The sequence below is a fragment of the Schistocerca americana genome, chromosome 6 (assembly GCF_021461395.2).
Source record: "Schistocerca americana isolate TAMUIC-IGC-003095 chromosome 6, iqSchAmer2.1, whole genome shotgun sequence".
NCBI lineage: Eukaryota > Metazoa > Arthropoda > Insecta > Orthoptera > Acrididae > Schistocerca > Schistocerca americana.
Genome location: NC_060124.1, coordinates 134,989,949 through 135,011,048, shown reverse-complemented (window position 1 = coordinate 135,011,048; position 21,100 = coordinate 134,989,949).

The following is a 21,100-nucleotide window of genomic DNA, read 5'->3' as shown; positions in this document are numbered from 1 at the left end:
GGATAGCTGCTGTTATTTCTCGTTTCAAATCATCAATGGTGGCTGGGAGAGGTGGCCGAAACACCATGTCCTTAACATACCCCCATAAGAAAAAATCGCAGGGGGTAAGATCAGGGCTTCTTGGAGGCCAGTGATGAAGTGCTCTGTCACGGGCTGCCTGGCGGCCGATCCATCGCCTCGGGTAGTTGACGTAAACTGTTTATACCAACGTTTAATACACCACCTATCAGGAGGTTTAACACCATACTTCGTTCGAAATGCACGCTGAACAACTATCGTCGATTCACTTCTGCCGTACTCAATAACACAAAAAGCTTTCTGTTGAGCGGTCGCCATCTTAGCATCAACTGACGCTGACGCCTAGTCAACAGCGCCTCAAGCGAACAAATGTACAACTAAATGAAACTTTATAGCTCCCTTAATTCGCCGACAGATAGTGCTTAGCTCTGCCTTTTGTCGTTGCAGAGTTTTAAATTCCTAAAGTTGTGGTATTCTTTTTGAATCACCCTGTATTACTGGCTTAGTGAACGCATAGTGACCTAAATTAAACTGTTCAAAAACTGGCAGTCTGAGGGCATAGATTCATACACGAGGTGTGGCATATAGGACTGCAAACTTATTATTAAGACAGTGACAGCGGAAACGATACTGTATACTGGGTAGCCCAAAGAAAACGAGACAGATTGGAAGAATGCAAGTGAATTGTTTATCATTTCAAGAGTACTCTCCATAACTGTTCATACATTTATCCCACTGTGAGAGAAAGCGGTCATTCTGTTAGTGGAAAAATGTTTGCGCTTGCCTACAGAACCATGACTGCACATAGGCGTGCACCTCTTCGTCCAAAGCAACGACGGCCACGAATATCTTTCTCCAGGGATCCAAAAATATGGAACTCGCATGAGCAGAGATCGGGACTGTATGGAAGATGTGTAGGAGAATGAGATTTTTACTCTGCAGAGGAGTGTGCGCTGATATGAATCTTCCTGGTAGATTAAAACTGTGTGCCGGACCGAGACTCGAACTCTGGAACTTTGCCTTTCGCGAGCAAGTGCTCTACCATCTGAGCTACCCAAGTACGACTCAGGACCCGTCCTCACAGTTTTACTTCTGCCAGTACCTCGTCTCCTACCTTCCAAACTTTACACAGGCTCTCCTGCGGACCTTGCAGAACTAGCATTCCTGGGAGAAAGGATATTGCGGAGGCATGGTTTACCCACAGCCTGGGGGATGTTTCCAGAATGAGATTTTCACTCTGCAGCGGAGTGTGCGCTGATATGAAACTTCCTGACAGATTAAAACTGTCTGCCGGACCGCTAAAGGCAAAGGTCCCGAGTCCGAGTCTCGATCTGGCACATAGTTTTAATCTGCCAGGAAGTTTCGTATCAGCGCACACTCCGCCGCAGAGAGAAAATCTCATTCTGGAAACATCCCCCAAGCTGTTGCTAAACCATGTAGGAGGTTTCCAGCGATACTTCACCCACATATTGTCAAGTTTATTTCGACTTCCGTGCAAAAGTTCTGCTGGGAAGCCCTTACACATCATTCATACAACCTCGATCTCACCTCATGCGGTTTCCATATTTTTGGAGCTGCAATTCATGGTCGTCGATTTGCTTAGGACGAAGAGGTGCAGGCGTGTGTACTGTGATGGTTCCATAAGCAATCGGAAACATTTTTCCATGAAAGCACTGACCGTCTTGTCTGACAGTGGCATAAATGTATTAACAGTTATGGCTATTACTTTTGAAATAACGACCGGTTTGCATACTTTTTTTCCATATTTCTAGTTTTCATATGACCGGCCATTATAGGTTACTGATGATGTGTTCTCAACACAGGCGCATTGGTTCCGCTCCACACCTCTTCAAAGAATAGTGCATGTGCAGACTGAAGCGACGAATGAAAATTTTTAGCAAGTGTGGGATTCGAACCCGGGTCTCCAGCTCACTATGGAAATGCACTAACCACTATGCAACCCTCAGACAGAGTCCTTGCACAACTGCAGGACTACCCTAACACGGATCCCTCCTCAGTCTAAAGTCCCATTCATGCCTCAGCCCACTTGGTAATAATTTGTCTCGTCAATCTACATATACATCATAGACGTTTGAGACTCGATATCTCTGGAACCATACAGTTTCATTTTTCGAAGACTGTCTCACGGTGCTAATGGAGTAACAGCAACGACAGAAAAACGCACTGGAAAATAGGACGCATGCACGATCTCAGGAACATTATAGTGATGTCATACTTTTACTCAAGAGCGTTCCGGGATCTAAATTAGGGAAAGAGGGGGAGAGCATTCACGTAGTGTCATGGAAGGTCACGCTTTTGAGAGACCTGTTTTCGAAGGAAAAACAGTTTTCTGTTTTCACCCAGATACGTTTAAATTATGTTTGACCTTCAGGTCTTTTAATAGCAGTGGTGCAGTGTAGTGCAGTCGATATTCAGTACAGTCTGCTATGTAAATAGTGATACAGTGTGTCGTTAAGGGTATAGTTTCACTGAGTCTTGACTATACTGAAATCACAAATATTACTGATGGCAAACTATACCGAAATATCAACTGCTCTGTAGATGACAGTCAGTTACATGAACAACAGTATATGTTGTTAAGAAAAATAAAAGGAATCCACAGACAAGAGAAACATAACTGAAAAATGTATAGATGAAAAACCAGAAGAAAGTTGCTCGAGGCAGAGTGCTTTAGAACAAACTTATTTGAAAACCACATTGTATCAGACCAGTAGCAGTAAATCTGACTCATTGATTCCATTTTTGCCTGGTACCCAGATATGTTGCGCGCAGGTCCTCTGAAGCTGAAAACAGTGAGTATAGTATAAGAGAGATTCTGTCTCATCCATCAAATCGGTAAGCTAAGCTTGTTAAGCTTGGAATATTTGGTTTGCTTGGAGAATTAAGGGGAAACGTAGCTTATTTTCAAACCTCAAGCGACAATCCAGTGCAATGTGTCCTAGTGCTACTGTTTCTGATCTACAAGAATGTCGATTTAAGAATCAGGTAGCTGCATGGATTATAGTAGGTGCTTAATTCGGCAAATACGTCTTCACAAACATTCAGCAAACGTGCACTTTGACGGAAATAATGAAGATGGAAACGGCAAAATTCGTCCAACGAAAGGCTACCAAAGAAATTTGGAGAACAAGACTAGTGCAGTCGTTGCTACTTTCTTGTGGGGAATTTAATGAGAAGAGAAACGAAGAACACACGATGATAAAACCGGCACGTAGTCAATAGAGAAAGACGGAAGTAACATTACGATATGCATTCAGTCAAAAAATGCATTTGTATTTAGGGCCTCGGAGAATACGTGTGAGTTTTAAGTCAAATATTTGCTTTTCGTGTCGACAAAGAGATTGACAAAGGAATTGTTCAGCCCGACATGTCGAAACCTACCCCGAAATTTTTCACACAGGCAGAATACACCGAAAGAAATTCACTGTCACCATTTTAACTGCTAAGACTTACTGCTAGTGTTTTTAAAAAAATGTTAAAGTTACTCGTTCTTGCTGCACGAAGAACCACTTATAACAGCGGTTTTCTACAGCATTTCTGCCTAGCACGAGAGTCGGCGAATAAGCAGACGCAGCCGTTATAAAAGGAAGGAGCGCCGAATATCACAAAGTCCAAATTGCGCACTCTCGAATATTAAGCACGAAAAACCCAAATCATTAATTTTTTGGATAACTTGCAGTTCATATCGACAGCTAAGCTGTTGCAGATGTAATTGTTACTCAAGTGACTAGCAGAGGAGAGAAAATCAAGGCAGTGCATGATGTTGCATTACAGACGACTTCAAATCAGTCGGAACTTTAAATCGTTGGCATTAAGTATTTAATAACAATTCCTGTAGCTCAGTTATTTCAATAATTTTTTGAATAAAGTATATTTTCTAACAATGAAACAGTTCCTTGTTTATTCTCTGTAATCGTCACAAAAATGTGAAGTGTCAATTGGATAACGAAAACAAACATTTTCCTTGCAACAGACACGCTTGATACAAGAATCATTCACGCATTCATGCGCTTCATAATAATTACTAGCTTTATTTAGACAGAAGTGGAATGGTATAAGAAATGATTGTGGTCGTACTTCAGCATACCGTGCAGCGCACCAGGCATACTTACTCAAATTCATAAAATGCGGTGATGCAAACAGACAGTGCAGAAATGACTGAAGTTTAACAATACCGTTCTGCTGATAATCCTGAGGTAAGAAAAAACTAACGAAAAATTTTATGAAAGATGCTTTTCACTGTTGAAAATCTCTCTTGTTCTGGGTGAAACCCGGAAATTAAGAGTCTTTTCGATGTTCTAAAAAAGACAGAGGCTTTGTTATGCCCAGGCCAAGAGCCTAACAAAATCATTCCCTTACTTCCACATGTCGATTAGAGGATTTTTGCAAGTAAACAGTCTTTTTCTCATTTTTTGGTCCTAATTTACCTTAATGTTCCTGAAAATAGTTACAGTTCTGCGGAAACAGGAATCTGCTGATTCGTATATAACAATATGTATGTGTCACAGCATTCATCGATTGCACAAACGAGACTGTCTTTTTTCCCATGAAATGATAAACTGCGATTTGCACGAAAACTTGATTTATTGGCTTTATATGCAGTATATTTTAGGGAATAAGGAGCTTCACCTTCAAATCAGCTACGAATTGCTTTGTAGTATCACCTGTTAATCACATCTCCACTGCACGTCTCCCTGAAGTCAACTTCGTGATTTTGCGACTTTCTTTTCCACGTAATTTCCAGAATCTGTTTAACCACGTCTTAAAAGCCTTGGAAATCAATAATGTTCATAAGTCGGAGCCACCACTCTCATATATTTCCGTCGATGACGGTGCGCTTACTCTCACGAGCACTTATCAATCTTTCATACAGTTTTTTTTCACATTTTTGCGAGTTTTATTTTGGAGTATATTCCCTACTTTGTGTAAATCTTTCTTTACTTTATACAATTCATGCTCACGAAACTAGCTTTAAATACCACTGAAGTTTAAGCATTTTCTCCATCCTTCATTTAACTAAATAATTTATAGCCTTTACTTTCTAAGAAATCTGTTACTGCACATGAGTAGCCTAGTTACAAACATAGCCAATTCCATTTTTTTAATCGGAGTTATGGTTGATTCTTATAGTTAGAATGCTGGGAATCTGCTGACGACGTTAGTTTCAAAATCGGCTCGAACAGCGTTAATTCAGTAGTAGAAAATCAACCTACGTCACAAAAACGTCCAAATGCTTACCCACACCAAATTGCATAATCTTCCAGACAGTTGTATTGCCACAATTTGACTTGTTTCTGGACATTCTACTGGGAAACTACCGTTAAGTAAGAGAATGTTGCGATATACTCCTGGGGAGAACACGAAATGAAAAAGTCGTCTAATGAAGTGGCTTCTGCAGTGTTTAATGAACTACAGATTAAAGCAGATTGTAGTACTTTCAACGGTATACACATTGACGTCTAGTCGCGGATGGCTGCCCGGTACAAAACAAGAACACTACAATTGTGACAGTGTGCCTTTCCTGGTTATCCCGTACTCTGCCGAACAATCAGAAGATGGAAGTTGTTTTCCCTGTCAATGGTCATTCATTCATGCTGAGTGATAGAGTGTTTGGAACAACTGAAAGAGATTTTAAAAAATGGAGAATACCATGAAGTTTTTAGGAAACATGGAATCGTAAAGCTCTTTAATACTCTCTGGAATGATGTTGATTGGAAATCTGAAGTTAAAACATGTGAGAAAGACTTGTGCTGACTAGGAAATCAAACTCGTTCACTGTTAATGGAGAACTCAACTATAAATTCGAGATTGCACAATCTTTTTCAGTTATGAAGAAAGGTAAACGGCCAAAAGACATAAATCCTACAGAACTAGTTCCTGGCATCAGATTACATCCCTTGAAGGTACAAGATGTCAGAAAGTTGCTCCTAAAACAGTAGGGAAGCAATGGAACAAACGTGAGAAACTGAAATGGTTTCAGAAGGTCATTGATGAAAGTGACACCAAACAAGAAGTACCCGCAGAAGCTGATCGCTATGACTGCCTCATTCAGAATAGTGAGGCTGATTACGACGTTGTGGAAGTGATCGTATAATTTCACGAACTGAACACTATTTTGGAATGTATAGGCTAACAGAACCAATTTCTTAAATTTGTATCGTTAATAAAATAATGTCATGTTCTTCAATAAAATTGGAAGTTTTGAGTTTTTGTTGAACGTACCAATAATAAATTTTAACAATACTGAGGATTTTAGGATGTTAGAACAGTGCAATTTGCGGAGTTCAGTTAAAGTTCGTTACGTACACGGCCAACTCCATTCCTTAGTTACAAACAAGGCCAACTTCATATTTTAACAGTCATATCCTACTTAGCTGTGCAAGATCATACGAAAATATCGATTTAAATACGATTCTGGTGATGCTAAGAAACTGTACAGTAATAACTAATTTGTAATGCAGGTAGTAAATGTGCAAAACAGTTTTTTGCCTCTCCTCAAAAATTTTAAGAAGTGGAGTTGGCCATGTTTGTAACTAGGCTACTCACATATTTTCTGTGAGCTTGTAAGTTACTCCTTCTTTTGGACATTAATTAGCACAACTATCATCGTTCGAACCAGTATTCACAGAACAGACAGAGTTATTTCCTGAAAAGGAAATTCAGTCTTACCTCCATTGTCAACACTTGGCAATATCACAAACGCAACTGCTAATTGTTGAGGATATTGAATGAGCTGTAAAATCGAGCAAATAGTGACAGTGAAAAATTGTGTTGGAGGAACTATTAACGGAAACTGAAGTTCGTTATACAAATTACGATCGCTCTGTTCCGTGTTGCCGCGCGGGATTAGCCGAACGGTCTCAGGCGCTGCAGTCATGGACTGTGCGGCTGGTCCAGCCGGAGGTTCGAGTCCTTCCTCGGGCATGGGTGTGTGTGTCTGTCTGTTTGTCCTTAGGATAATTTAGGTTAAGTAATGTGTAAGCTTAGGGACTGATGACCTTAGCAGTTAAGTCCCATAAGATTTCAAACACATTTGAACAATTTTTTGTCTCGTGTTATCTGTTTACCGCTGTGACGTCAACCAAGGATACGTGCCTGCCAAGTTGCGCATGTGCTGTCTATTACAGCTGTGGCAGGGGTATATCATTTCTCCAACAGTCTGGCGAGCTAGTAATTGGGCAAACTGCAACTTTTTTTCAAAACATACTTGCAGTGGGTCTTATCAGCCACAATTACGACATTGTGTTTCTTTCAGTGTATTCTTCTTGTATAAAAAATTTCAGAACAGGTTTCGACATGTTGTATTCGACAGTTCCCTTGTGATATGTTAGTGTTACCACTCGATATGTGGCATTCCTCATACATTCGACCCACAAGGCATTGTGAAGTGGAGTGAAATTTATGGCAGCATATTAGCTCATCCATAACTGACAAGGAACAATATACCACCAATTTTTACCTCTAGCCACTAATTTTACGTCTACTTGCTGATAAAAAGATTTGCTAAAAATCTTATCCACCAAAAATATTGCAACAGCACTGTGATATAGTGCGTTAGTGACACTGGACTTAAGGTACAGATGGATGAACAGCAGGAAACAAGGCATTTATCGTACATGCGATTGTGATGTGATAGTAATAATACACGCCAAATACCAACGTTCTCTTCGGTACACCGACTAGCCTGTAAAATGACCAGTACAGACAATATTCAAATGTATGTATGGTCTATACCAGATCCGTTCCCCTTTCTACAACTTGTCTTTTCCGTGTCTCAACATCCGTGCCTTCCATCGTATTACTTTCTGTAACCAGTTCACAAATTATTCCGGTTTCTTGCCGGGTGTCAGTATGTCCTGTGCGGTTATGTACTTTACTGTCTTCCACTATTTCTGGTGCAGACGAGCCTTGGATAGCTTTCTGTTCCGTTTCCTAGGCCTAACCATGATTCGTCACACTAAATACAGCGTGTATTTGGTACAAAACATACGAAATCTCTATACAAGAATCAACAACACACAAGTAAATGACAGTGTTGGAATACTACATGCAGTGCTACCAACACCAGAAACTATCTTTTGTACATTCACTTTAGTAAATACTCGAAAACATGATAGTCTTCACTGACGCCCTTACCTGTTGACGATTAATCTTGTATTCCTTGTATAGTATTACATTTATTTTCCGGCTAGTCTTGTCCTTCCAGGGTTACGGGTATCTTCTCGCGATCAATCTCGTACGTATTTCATGAAAAAAGAATGTATATACTAATAACATACGTTACAATAGTATATACTGGCCCCCATGTGTCGAGCGCCACTTTCGTCGCGTTTCGAGTTTGAAAATTATTTTTTTTTAATAAAGTGCGGGTATAGTTTTCTTTGAATAAATACAAGTATCGTTTGAAAATTAGCTCGCAAAATATTGCATGGGTTCTGAGCCTATCACTTTCGTTTCCGGCGCAAATTACGAGTTAATTCTTAGCTACACTTACTTTAATAATCATGAATTAAGCCTTGTATCCAAAACTTTTGACTGCGTGGCGTAAATGCAGTTATAAGTAGAGACTAAGAAAAAAGCCATCTCGTAACCATAAGCGTCCGTAACTACGTCCACGTAAAGTAACTATTTTCGCACCACAAAATTAACTAGGCCTCTGTAAATCATTGTAAATATTTCTAATTATAATGGTTTAACAATACATAATCCAACACCTTTCCTTTATAACATGACATCAAATAATGTGTTTGTTGGTTCGTAGGAAGGCCAAATGAAAAATCAATCATTGTACACCTACTTGTTTCATGCAAATAAAATCTCCTCCAGGTCCGCAGGCTCCTGTGAAACAGAAATGCTATACTAGCTGCGCGAGCAGTTACGTGACTGTAAGGAAAAGTCTTAAAATTCAAATTTGCCTCAACATGGCGGCTATCTTGTAGCTCCTCTGATGGCATGTTGTCTCGACTGCCAGCGTGCTAGAATTCCTGTAATGCTTATTTGTTTGACACAGAGCGATTGCGTCCACGAAACGAAAGCGTTAAATAACAGTTTAAGTTAAAAGTATTTCACAATGAATGATACGATACACAGTCTTATAGACCTCGAAGACGCTGAATGACCTTTAACAATGGCACAATCAGATAAAGAGCGCCAGAGAGAGAATGTCAAGGAGGGGGACGGAATCACAAGGGCGCATCTCTATAAAGATTCAAATGGCTCTGAGCAGTATCGGACTTAACATCTGAGGTCATCAGTCCCCTAGAACTTAGAACTACTTAAACCTAACTAACCTAAGGACATCACACACATCCATGCCCGAGGCAGGATTCGAACCTGCGACCGTAGCGGTCTCGCGGCTCGAGACTGAAGCACCTAGAACCGCTCGTCCACTCTGGCTGGCGCATCTTTATATATATATATAATTTGAAAGAGTCACAGGTGTAACTATACTGTTTCATGGCACATTATATCAAGTCTCTATTCTCATTAGTTTTCTTCAGAGTAACATTTCGTAGGATCAGCAATCTTACATTCCATGTCCATCGATTTTCTTCGTCATTGGTTACTACATTATCCAGAGTTTCTTTTATTAAAGTCAGTCAGTTCATTGATTCATAACAGTTTTGGCTGATAAGCTCCAACCCATGCCACAATGTTTCTTCCCTAATATGGTGATGCTGTGTTGTAAGACGACAGCACCCTTGTTCAAACAACTCTCTTCGTCGAGGATTAGTTATGTGAGCACGACACTGAACTGATGCATCTCCCCTGGCCATCAGGCACCAAACACTGAGATGACTAAAGTCATGAGATAGCGAGATGCATTTATACAAATAGTGGCAGTATAGTAGAGGCAGGGTATAAGAGGACAGTGCATTGAAGGAGCTGTCATTTGTACTCACGTGACTCACGTGAAAGATTCCGACGATGGCCGCACGACGGGAATTAAGACTTTCAACGCGGAATGTTAGTTGAAGCTTAGGGCATGGGACATTCCATTTTGGAAAACGTTAGGGAATTCAATATTACGAGATCTAGTCTCAAGAGAAGGCTGAGAGTACCATATTCCAGCCATTACCGCTCACCACGGAAATGCAGTGGCAGACGGCCTTCATTTAATGACCGAAAGCAGCGGCCTTTGCGCATAGAGTTGTCAGTGCTAACAGACAAGCTACACCGTGTCATTGAACTGTCGAAATTAATGTAGGACGAGGCCTAAGAGAAAGACAGGCCGCGGCGCCTACGTCACGAAGGTAGGCCTGCGCTCGCTCGCTCAGCTCAGCAAACAAACTGCTTTCTACATCTATTAACTCTTGACTAGGTGTGTACACACAAACGAGAATTGCGTCTTCTACTGGAATCCGCTATTGTGGAGTCTTATTGTTATTAGTATTACAATGATAGGAATCCGTAGGCCTACTTAAAATTTGCTACGGCTGCACTGGGGTACAAAAAAATTAAAAATCATGCCAAAATTATTATCAGTTGTATAATGCAGCACTTCTTGTATGAAATGACTGCCAAGCAGAAGAGACTAAATGCTATAAACAACTCGTTATACCATGTATATCGAGTATTTATTTTAAGTAAATTTGTTGTGGTACTGTAAGATTTCATAATAACAGATTCCAGTAGAAGGTGCAATTCTCGTTAGCACGTACGTGCCCAGCGGCGAGTTAATAGGTTTAGAAACACATTTTGTCTGCTGAGCTGAGCGAGGGAGCGAGTTCACGCCTACCTTATTGACGTACGCGCCGCAGCCTGTCTTTCTCGTGGGCCTCGATGTGGGACGTATGACGAACGTATCCGTTAGGATAGTGCGCGGAAATTTAATGTTAATGGGCTATAGCAGTAGGCCACTGGCGTGAAAGCTTTTGCTAACAGCACGATACCGCCTGCAGCTCCTCTCCTGGGCTCGTCACGAAATCGGTTGGATCCTAGACGACTGGAAAACGGTGGCCTGGTCAGATGACTCCTGATTTCAGTTTATAACATCTGATGGTAGGGTTCCAGTGTTGCACAGACCCAACGAAGCCATGGATACAAGTTGTAAACAAGGCTCTGTGCAAGCTGGTGATTGTTGCATAGTGGTGTGGGCTGTGTTTACTAGGAGACCATTTGCAACCATTCAAGGACGTCATGTGTTATGATGACGACGAACGAATCGTCACCAATGTGAATGACTAGTGGCCAGTGCTAAACAGATACATACAAAACTCTTCTTTGCATATACAGCAGGTTTGCCAGTGAAGTCGACAAAGAACTGGCTGCATGGTCTGGGTCTACAACGACTAAAATAATTAAAGTCGTTGGTAAAAAATAATATATTGTACTTAACTGGTGGTACAGGAGTCTTCATAGTCAGGAGTAATACAATTACAGGGAGCTATAAAGGCATCACATAGGCCATTCTTTAGCGAAGCGCATTATTAGAGGTTGCTTCCTATCAGCTGTAGGCTATACTCCTTTCCTACTTGGCGTCCCGAGCAAGAGTGGCCGAGCGCACGCTAGAGACTTGTTGCAAGCCGCGGAGCGGCGCTAGTCTCGACTCGCGAATCCAGCGGTACTGGTTCGGACCGCAGTCGATAACTGCAACCTCTAACAAGTGTGGTATCGAACGTTGATACCACATCATGTTCCCAAACAACGATGCAATTTTTATGGATGACAATAAGCCATGCCACCGGACCACATCTGTTCGCGATTGGTTTGAAGAACGTCGTGGACAATGCGAGCGAATGGTTTGCCCACCCAGATCGCGCGATATAAATCCCATCGAATATACCTGGGGCATAATCGAGAGAAAAGTTAGTGTACAAAACCCTGCACCGCCAACACTTCCGCAATTATGGACAGCTATAGAGGTAGCAACGCTAAATATTTCTGCAGGGGACTTCCAACGGCTTATTGAGCCCATGCCAGATCGAGCTACTGCACTGCCCCGGGCAAAAGGAGGTCCAACACGATATTAGGAGGTATCTCATGACTTATCACCTGTTGGTGTATCTTAATTTACTGACGTTGTTGTTTGAGAACTGTAAGCGACATAGACTGCGAGACTGTCATAACAGACCAATAATTATATGCTACCGTTTGTAATCAGTCAAGATGGAATGTTATCATAAATTTAGTTGCCATTCATGCCAGGCAGGGATGTAGATACTCTTTAGATGTGCCAAGTAAGACTCCAATGGTACACTTTGACAGAAAATCTACACGTACACTTTGCAGTTTCACATTTTTTTCAGCATGGTGGAGTTATCCCAGTCCTGGGTTCCAACGGAAATTCTTCGCAAAGGAAGTACGTATCTGCATTTTACCTAACATGTAAGGCTGTACGCTAAGATGGGCTATATTCTTCTTGTAACTGATTTCATAAGCCAATTATGTAAAGTTTATCCAATGTTTTTCTGTTACTTAGATTTTCCTGGTCATTTATTTGTTATTTAATTGCACGTACGTATGTAACTGATATTCCTTAGCATTTCTGCGGTAGCACAATATAATATGGAACAATGTATCGTAAAAACTGATGCATTGCCGAGTCGATATTTCACAACAAAAATAGGTTCCAATATTCCGAATATTACGTATCCCTTTCTATGCATGTATTTTAGAGTAAACAGTTTGTGTGACGCTGATACGATTTGCTGACGTGTATACATGCTAACATGCATACATGTCCATTGTTGCATATATGACGGTGTTCATTACAAAACGCGGCTTATATCCCCACTGACGGTGACCGACTAAAAGTCGAGTTGCTAAAACACAATCGCTGTTGCTGGAATCTTAGAAATGATTTTTCATGTTCACATACAGTTAACTTCCCTTTGATATGCCGACCACTTACCGTTGCACTATTAAAGCAAGTGTGAACTGCTCAGGCAGCTTTCCTTTTTGTGCTGTAGTCAGACTGCGGCAGAGATCAAAACTTCCTCTATGATGAGGAATAGCTTATTCGGTTCAGCGTATGTTAGAGTTCCCTTGCGCTAGTAATCCTAACTTAAGCCAGCAGTCCACTAAGTGCACCTCACGTAAAACATTTCCTGCTGACAGCCCTTTCGTTGAGCCGAACTGTGTGTCAGACAGCAAATTGTGTGGTATGTGACTTACTCAAAACCATGAAAAACAAAGGCAGTAACAAATGGGCTTGCAATTTTCTAGGTATACCATTTCTACGTACATAAAAACAAGCGATAGTAGTATTTTAATATTTCTCTTTTCAAAATTGTTTTGTATGGGTAGACTTACTTTTATGGTATAGGAATAGATGTGATTAACAACTTCTTTGAGCTGGGAGACAGCTAGCCTGTAGTGTTTTTCCTGAAAGTGTTGCACTCGTATGATATCACAAAGACAGCACTAAGGTTCTGTCCCCAGTCCTTTGTTTTGGACGTACGCATTCAGCTCTTTTGCTAGTTTTGTCACTGAAGGCATCTGAATATTTTATTGTACAAGCAAATGGACGCTGTCTTCGAGGAGACGGCTCAAATTCCAGAACACACTTTGTCTAGAAGCGTCCTCATCCTGCAGGGAACAGTAAAAATGAAAGTATATCGTGAAATGATGGCGAACATATCTGAAATTTACAGCACCTCCGAGCACAAATCCTGGTCGTTTTAGCGACAATATGAGATTTTAAAATCCGGTTGACAGCTCATTTGTTCACAAGGCCGGAGCAATTAGGGGTGCTGTGTGCGGAGGAGAGAGAGAGAGAGAGAGAGAGAGAGACGCGAGAAAACATTTCCCCCTAATCCAGGTTCAGCGTTTAATTATTATTAATGCCAGTAGCTGGAAATCAGAGCCTGGCATTGTAGGCGTCGCTCGAGAGAGTGATCTCATTAATTACCGAGCGCTGGAAAATCAGACTTCGCACCTGTGCCACATCTCCCAATAATTATAAAAAAGGAATAAAAAAAGGAGAAGAAAGAAAAAAGTAAATGTTTCTCAGGCCATGTATTTTCACTGCAGCCAAAAGCACTCCTACGCAGTCCGGGCAATGAAAAATCGTTGTTTAATGGATGCTAACACCACTAAATTTATGACGAAAATAATTGTATTTTTAATGTGCATGTTATACCAAGAGGAATTAATTTTTAAATACAAGGCAGTCATTGTTTAGAAGCAAAGTTAACGTTGTCTAGCGCAGTTCCGCACTTAGTTGTTCTCAGTTGAAGAAATTAAAGAACCTGGTAATTTCGCAGCATCCTTTTCAACACCGGAAATTATGATTAGATAAAAAGCATTACGTAGTCTTAAGTTGGCCAGCGTACGCTCTGCCTGTTCTCGCTGACTTTCCATGCCCTCACACACATTCATATGTCACATCCGACACGCGACACAAATCACAAGTAACATCGACTAGCAGGATTGCAAAATGTCATTTTCTCTGCGACTGCTAAGCCAGCAAGGTGTGCTTCTCAGGAGATTGTGATATAGTAAAGACGTAATGGCAGATAAAAATGAGGCAGATCGCGAAAAGTGACTGGGTAGCTCAGTTGGTAACAACATGTATGATAAAAGGTGAGGTTCATATTCCGGTACGGCATGCAGTTATAATCCGTAGCGAAATTTTAATTTAGTGTATTAGTGATTGGCAGACACAGAAACAGAAGATTGTTTTGTAAAGTTTAAACACGGACTTTCCTCACACATTTTCATTCTTTCATTGAATTTCATCAAAGCACACACTGTAGTATGGAAAGTTAAGTCTGGTAAGTTTTATCAGTGACAGGGACTCTTCAATGAATGTCTTCTACATTTGTCGCTACAAACTGACTGCAAAAAGAACTTCAATCGTCCGTCAGACGTTCATGAAATAAAGCTTCCTGGCATACTAATCTGTATAGTGGGCCGGAAACATGTATTTCGCTAGTTACGCCCTTACCACATGAATTATTCAGGTGTTGATAGTTTGAAAACGGCACACATTCCCTTGCAGAGTGAAATGTTCAATCTATGATCATGAAGCAGTTGATGAGAGTAGAATTTCTTCGCCTTTCTCAGTACGTGAATGCTTTCAGCGACCGTTTTTTAGAGAGCCCGCCAGTTAAAGGAAAAGTCAAATCACTTCGCATACTGAAAATTTTGCCATACTTTCCTTGTTTACCGTATCACTCAGTTTCTTGCCACCTTCGAACAAAATCCATCTCCAAGGATCTAATTTCCTGCCGTGCTTCTTCGTAACGAGGAGACGGCCCAAACTGCTTCCCACTACCTCCAGCAGCGCTGATGAGTTGGCGGTGCGGAGTTATGAATCCCCGTCCTCACACTGGAAGTTCGCCAGTGGCTGCCCACGCCAGATTCTATCTGCTCGGCTGGGGACCTCGGCGGTGCAGAAGCCGTCATCTGGATTACATGGGCTGCTGTGCAGCTCCTGGAAGTTCTGCAGCCGTTGGCGCTGCAGTGAGCTCGCTTCTGGAAGCTTCCAGGAAGGCCTGGAAGAGGAAATGAGGCGACCTCCAGCTTCTGGCTTTTGTCTCGCATCACATGGCTCTAGCCGCAATGCAGCAGGGCGCTCCTCCCATCTCCCTAATGTCTGCACTCCTCTGCATCATGCGCGACACATAAGGCCATTTGCAAGTGCTATACAGTCCTTGGACTTAACACCTGCTGTGTAAAGTGAAAGCAAATCGAGAAATAAGATCGTATTTTTTGAAATAGCAACAGAATGACGCTACCATGAGTCCAGAGACGTATCGATAGTGATTGTTTCCTTATCCGAGAAATACATTCAACAGAGCAGAAAGCTTCGACACACATAGTCTCTGAATAGCACTTTTGAAGCAACTGCACCCCTAGAAACTGGTACCTGCAGTTGCTCATCACTGCACATCTGGGGCTTCATTATTCCTCCGTCCTCCAACGAATGTGTGTATAATCTTTCGCCAAGGCAGCAGGTGGAGTAAGAAAACTAACAGTTCTTCTAAATTGGAAGTATACTCCATAAAGGCAAAACTAGATGCACCAGACGCAATTTCAAATACATAATTTAATTCAATATTTCTCTTGATCACAAACATTTCATTAATTTTGTGAAGCGTCTCGGTGACTGGCCGACTGTAAAAGGACATGAAATAGATTGATACTACGTACCTCGTGATTGGTGTCGGAGCAACTCAATAGTGCACTTCTGATTTGTGCTGACTGATTTCACTTCTATAAAGTAATGATATTGCCTTAGTTATTTACAAACTAATATTTATATGAATATAGACTTCTCGGGTTTGCCGCCGGATCGTATTGTTTCGTCTTGCAGAAGTGATAACAGTAACTACCACCACCTGAAGATGTCGAGCAGTTGCATCGATGAAATATTGTGCGATTTACACAATACGATACAGCGGCAAACCGAGAAGTGTATTTGCAACAGATTCATTGGGAAAGCTTGAAAATTCACATCAATTTTTATATCTTTTCGCATTTTGTACTCAAGTGTTCTGTTTATTATTCCACATAGTGTTTGAAATTTGTGCTGCTTTCCATCATCATTATCAGACCTTTCAATGTTTACACCTGTTCATTTATATTGTTCTTATCTGTATTGCGTATTTAAATAGAATAGTCATGACTTTTGTCTTATATAATGAATTTTTATGATTATTTTCTGTGTGGATTTTGTTTAGCCGTTGAGCTGATAATTAGGAATCATCTCCAGTTTTTAGTTTCTCCTTATCTGGATGCGCTGCAACTTCGCAACTGTGTACTAAATTGCTCTGGTTGCTAAAAAGTTCATTATTGTAATCCACAAAATAAAAAACTACTTAGCAGCTGGAGTAGTTATTCATTAAATCAGTCAACAGCATCACTTTCTTCTGTTATTACTTTATCATCTTCAAATAGTGATGCACTTATATTTGTGTGTATCAAATTTAACTCCTGGATAACAATCTGATTTCCAGTTTTAAGAACGTGGATGACACAGATGTTAAAGAGTGAGTGAAATTAAACAACCTTGTCTCACTCATTGATGTCATTTATCACTTCAGTATTTATCTTTTGGTTCGCGATATGAAATTTTGATCGCCTTATGAGATGTGATCTGCAGCCAATGTCATTCATTACTGCGGTCGGAAGCTTTTTAAAACGTGTAGACCGAATATCTATTCCAAGATTACATTCTGTTTAATTTCCTTTAAGTCGTTTCATTTCAAAATTTTGTCACCACACGAACGTCCTCTTCCAGATCCACATGGATCTTCTTGGAGAAGCGGCTAAGCTAGAACTGTTATTCCTCTTAATCATACAATGTAGGTTTTCACGTTCAGTGTTTACTTAAGTTAAGACTTCCTGGGTTCTCCGCGGCATCTTCGAAAGTAAAATGGCAAATGCAAAAGTTGCTGTTTTACCCTCTCGGATGTATCCCGCAGCCAAAGACGAAACGTCATGGATCAGTTTTACGTCAGCTCGGAGGTTTTAACTGAAATGAACACACTTCATACGCAGCCATCGCATTGTAGTCACTTATTGCTCCAAAATGACGAGTTTCGGTAGTCTTATGCTGCCATCATCTGATCTAAGGGGAAGACAAAGATGATAAGTGGTTGGAGGGAGACTAAAATTCATATGACGGATATATAAAATATTCTATATCCCATATACCTCTTGGAACTTGCTATAAAATTGCTATGTTACATTACGTGAAATCAAAGCATAAAAGGCATTCTCCACGTATACATGTATTGATAAAAGACAAATCCATAAAAGACACATAGGTAGTAAAACATACACAAATGATAACAAGTTAAAATCCTCGTATCATCCATGCAAGTTGGTGGCGAATATGGTCACCACAAGCCTGACGCATAGCATCAGGAATGTAACTTCAATACAGCATTTATCGTAAATGTAATTCGCAAAGTATTAGTGGTATTGTCGCTGAAACTGAGATTTCATTGGAACGAGATGATCGCTAAAGCAGCAAAGATTGCAAAAATTCTTTAGAAAGATTCCGTTGTCAATGTTCAAAATAATAATGTAAATCTAACAGTAAGATCGATTAATGCCAAACTAGTAGCTAACGATGCTATAGCAATTAAACCTGATAAAAGTAATGGGAAGTTCATTATGTACGAAGTTGATTATATCGCTAAAAAAAATATTCTGCAGAAAACAATATAGTGCAACTGGAAAAAATCGTCGTCATTTTAGCGCCGAAATTAGAAAGAAGATCGGTCAGTACAATTTTCTTTTAGACAGTAAAATAAAACGTAATCTTAAAATGATGCTCTTTGAAGTTTCTAAATTAAGGGCACAAATTACCACGCACAAAAGTGAAAAATCTGTGAAGCCAGAAGCTGATGGTAGACACGACCAAACAGTAATTAAGAGATACCTAATAATAAACTGTACGTGTTTCAATTGTCGTTTGAGTTTAAAAAAAGTGCGAAGCTAGTGGACTTCCTGAAAGATTAAACTCCTCGGTGGTGCAACACTGGTTACTTTTGACATTAAAAAAAAAAATCTGTATACCAACATTCGCATTAAGGAATGCATTGTGCTCTTTAAAGCCAATCTCATGAAGTATCACAAATTAAGCCAGGTAGGACTAGTAGAATTTATTGACCTGTTAGATTTGTCACTTTCATTCAATGTTTTCCAGTTCAACAACAAAATTTACCGTCAACATGATGGCTTAGCCATGGCCAGTTACCTTGAGGGTACTATGGCCGATATCTTAATTAACAGCTTGGAAAATAAATTCCTTAATGACGATGTTGATCTGTAAAAAAACGGTACATTGTAGAAGGTACGTTGATGACATCGCCCTTATTCAAGACGATTCCAAGGACGTGGACAGCTATCTTACATGCCTTAACCTGATGCATAACCAGATTACTTTTACTGTTGAACTGGAAGAAGACAATAGTATTAAGTATTTAAACTTTACCATAAAAGAGCTAGTTGGCCATTACAAGTTTAGTATTTTCAGGAAACGTGCCTCTTCATATCTGATTTGTAATGCCAATTCGTGTCACCCCAATAAATATAAAAAAAAACATCCTTTTACTCTGCGGAACATAGGCTGTTAAGAATTCTATTGGAACGAAACAGTGTCAAACAGGAAATGACAACGTTAACGTATAGCGCTTATAAAAATGGTTATGATCCAGCTACAGTCATTGATATTTGTGATCAAGCGAAAAAGAAAAAGATACGAATAAAACAGCTAATAAAGCAAATGAGAAAAGTATGTTTGTATGACCTACAATGCCCCGCTCTAAACAAAACAGGGCAACAGCCCTTGACTTTAATACAATTAACACTTTACGTTCTAGACTGAAGCATACAATAAAACACCAGCAAGATAGGTATAGAAATGCTAGAGTGCGCAAACTGCACTGCGGCGAATGAAAGGGTTTTCATGTTGAGCAGTCGGGCAGATCTTTTTTCACCCATTTCGGGGGACACACAAGTGCACATAACAGAACTATCTTTCGGAACCATCTTTGTACATCCAAGCATAGAGTATTAGACATACCCTTAGTATGAAAGTTGTTCGTAAAGCTCCCAGACATAAAAAGCTTAATGTATTGGAAAACATACAAATTTATAGAAATAAAAAGAGATACCCAGACCACCTTCTGAGTGGCCAATTACTCAGCTGACCATAACTTTTTTAGCATTTTTGATGGTGTATTATAAGCATAGATCGACCAGAGGAAGAGACTGCAGGTTACCAGGCTGGCTGGTTTATAAATAAGATGTGTATATACATGTAGGCGCCTATAGAAGAACAGCCTGTAGGTTCATATCGTTATCCCCCCTCCCCCCTAAACCTTATAGGTAACCTAACCCCCTTTTTAATAGTCTCGTTGGGTGACGAATGTACACTTTGAATATAGCGCTTAACGGGTATCTCATTAGAGAGTCATTTAGTGTTTCATCTGTACCGTATTATTTTGAAGACTGGTTATCATATACCTCTTAGGGGTTGCAGATATTGCAGGTGCCAGCTCATCCTTTAGCCATAACACTAATTATGGACCTCAGACTCAGCTCATCTACTTGATTTTCGTTACTTAAATGCCTCCATTTACATTAATTATTGACACACAGCATGTGTTACAGATATCCTCTGCGCGCTGTATGATGTATTTGTAGTATCCTCGTTGCCACTACAGAGTCTTGTACCATGGGAATCACGCGAGAGGATATCGTTTGGTGCTCGTTATCCTCTCTCTACAACACAACTGCACACATGTATCAACAGAGTCCTTCATTTACATAAACATGAACCTACTTATCTTTAAGAGAGTCAATGTGTTTTGGTACAAGCTCTTCCGTAATGGTCCCCTTACAGAAAACAGTATGTGATCATTTAGTATGTTGTTCTTATGGGGCAGCCGCAACTGTACAAGTCCATTTTGAAAAATGAAGAAAACCGCAAGACAGTCGTTTAAGCCATGACCGGTTTCGGAAATTACCGTTCCATCGTCTGGTGTAAACAGTAAAAACAGTCATCTGAAGTCACCATCATCCCATTGTTGTCATGGAACCAAATGCTCCATATCAAAAGAGTATAAGGAACAAAGATTCCATAGCAGCCATACCCCCGTGCTGCGCAACCGGGAACACTTTTTGTACTACATACACCATCCAGCGGCGATATAGGCCTCTATGCCAACACTCCGCAGTGTTCTAACACAGTGTTCTAGCAGTAGTGGACACCAAAAGATCCTGAGGAAGATCCCAGCAGAGGGGTCGAAACGTCGAACATTTAAGAAGAGTGTTCTAGCAGTAGTGGACACCAAAAGATCCTGAGGAAGATCCCAGCAGAGGGGTCGAAACGTCGAACATTTAAGAAGAGTGTTCTAGCAGTAGTGGACACCAAAAGATCCTGAGGAAGATCCCAGTAGAGGGGTCGAAACGTCGAACATTTTAGAAGAAACATGACGCGGCCTAATAACCCAGAAGATTTCAACTTTTTGTGACAATCATGTTCACCACCAGCTTGCACATACGACACGAAGATTTATCTATGTGATTTTTTTATCATTTGTGGACATTTTACCAGCTGTGTGTATTTTATCGACTGGACTTTTGTCAGGACATGTAT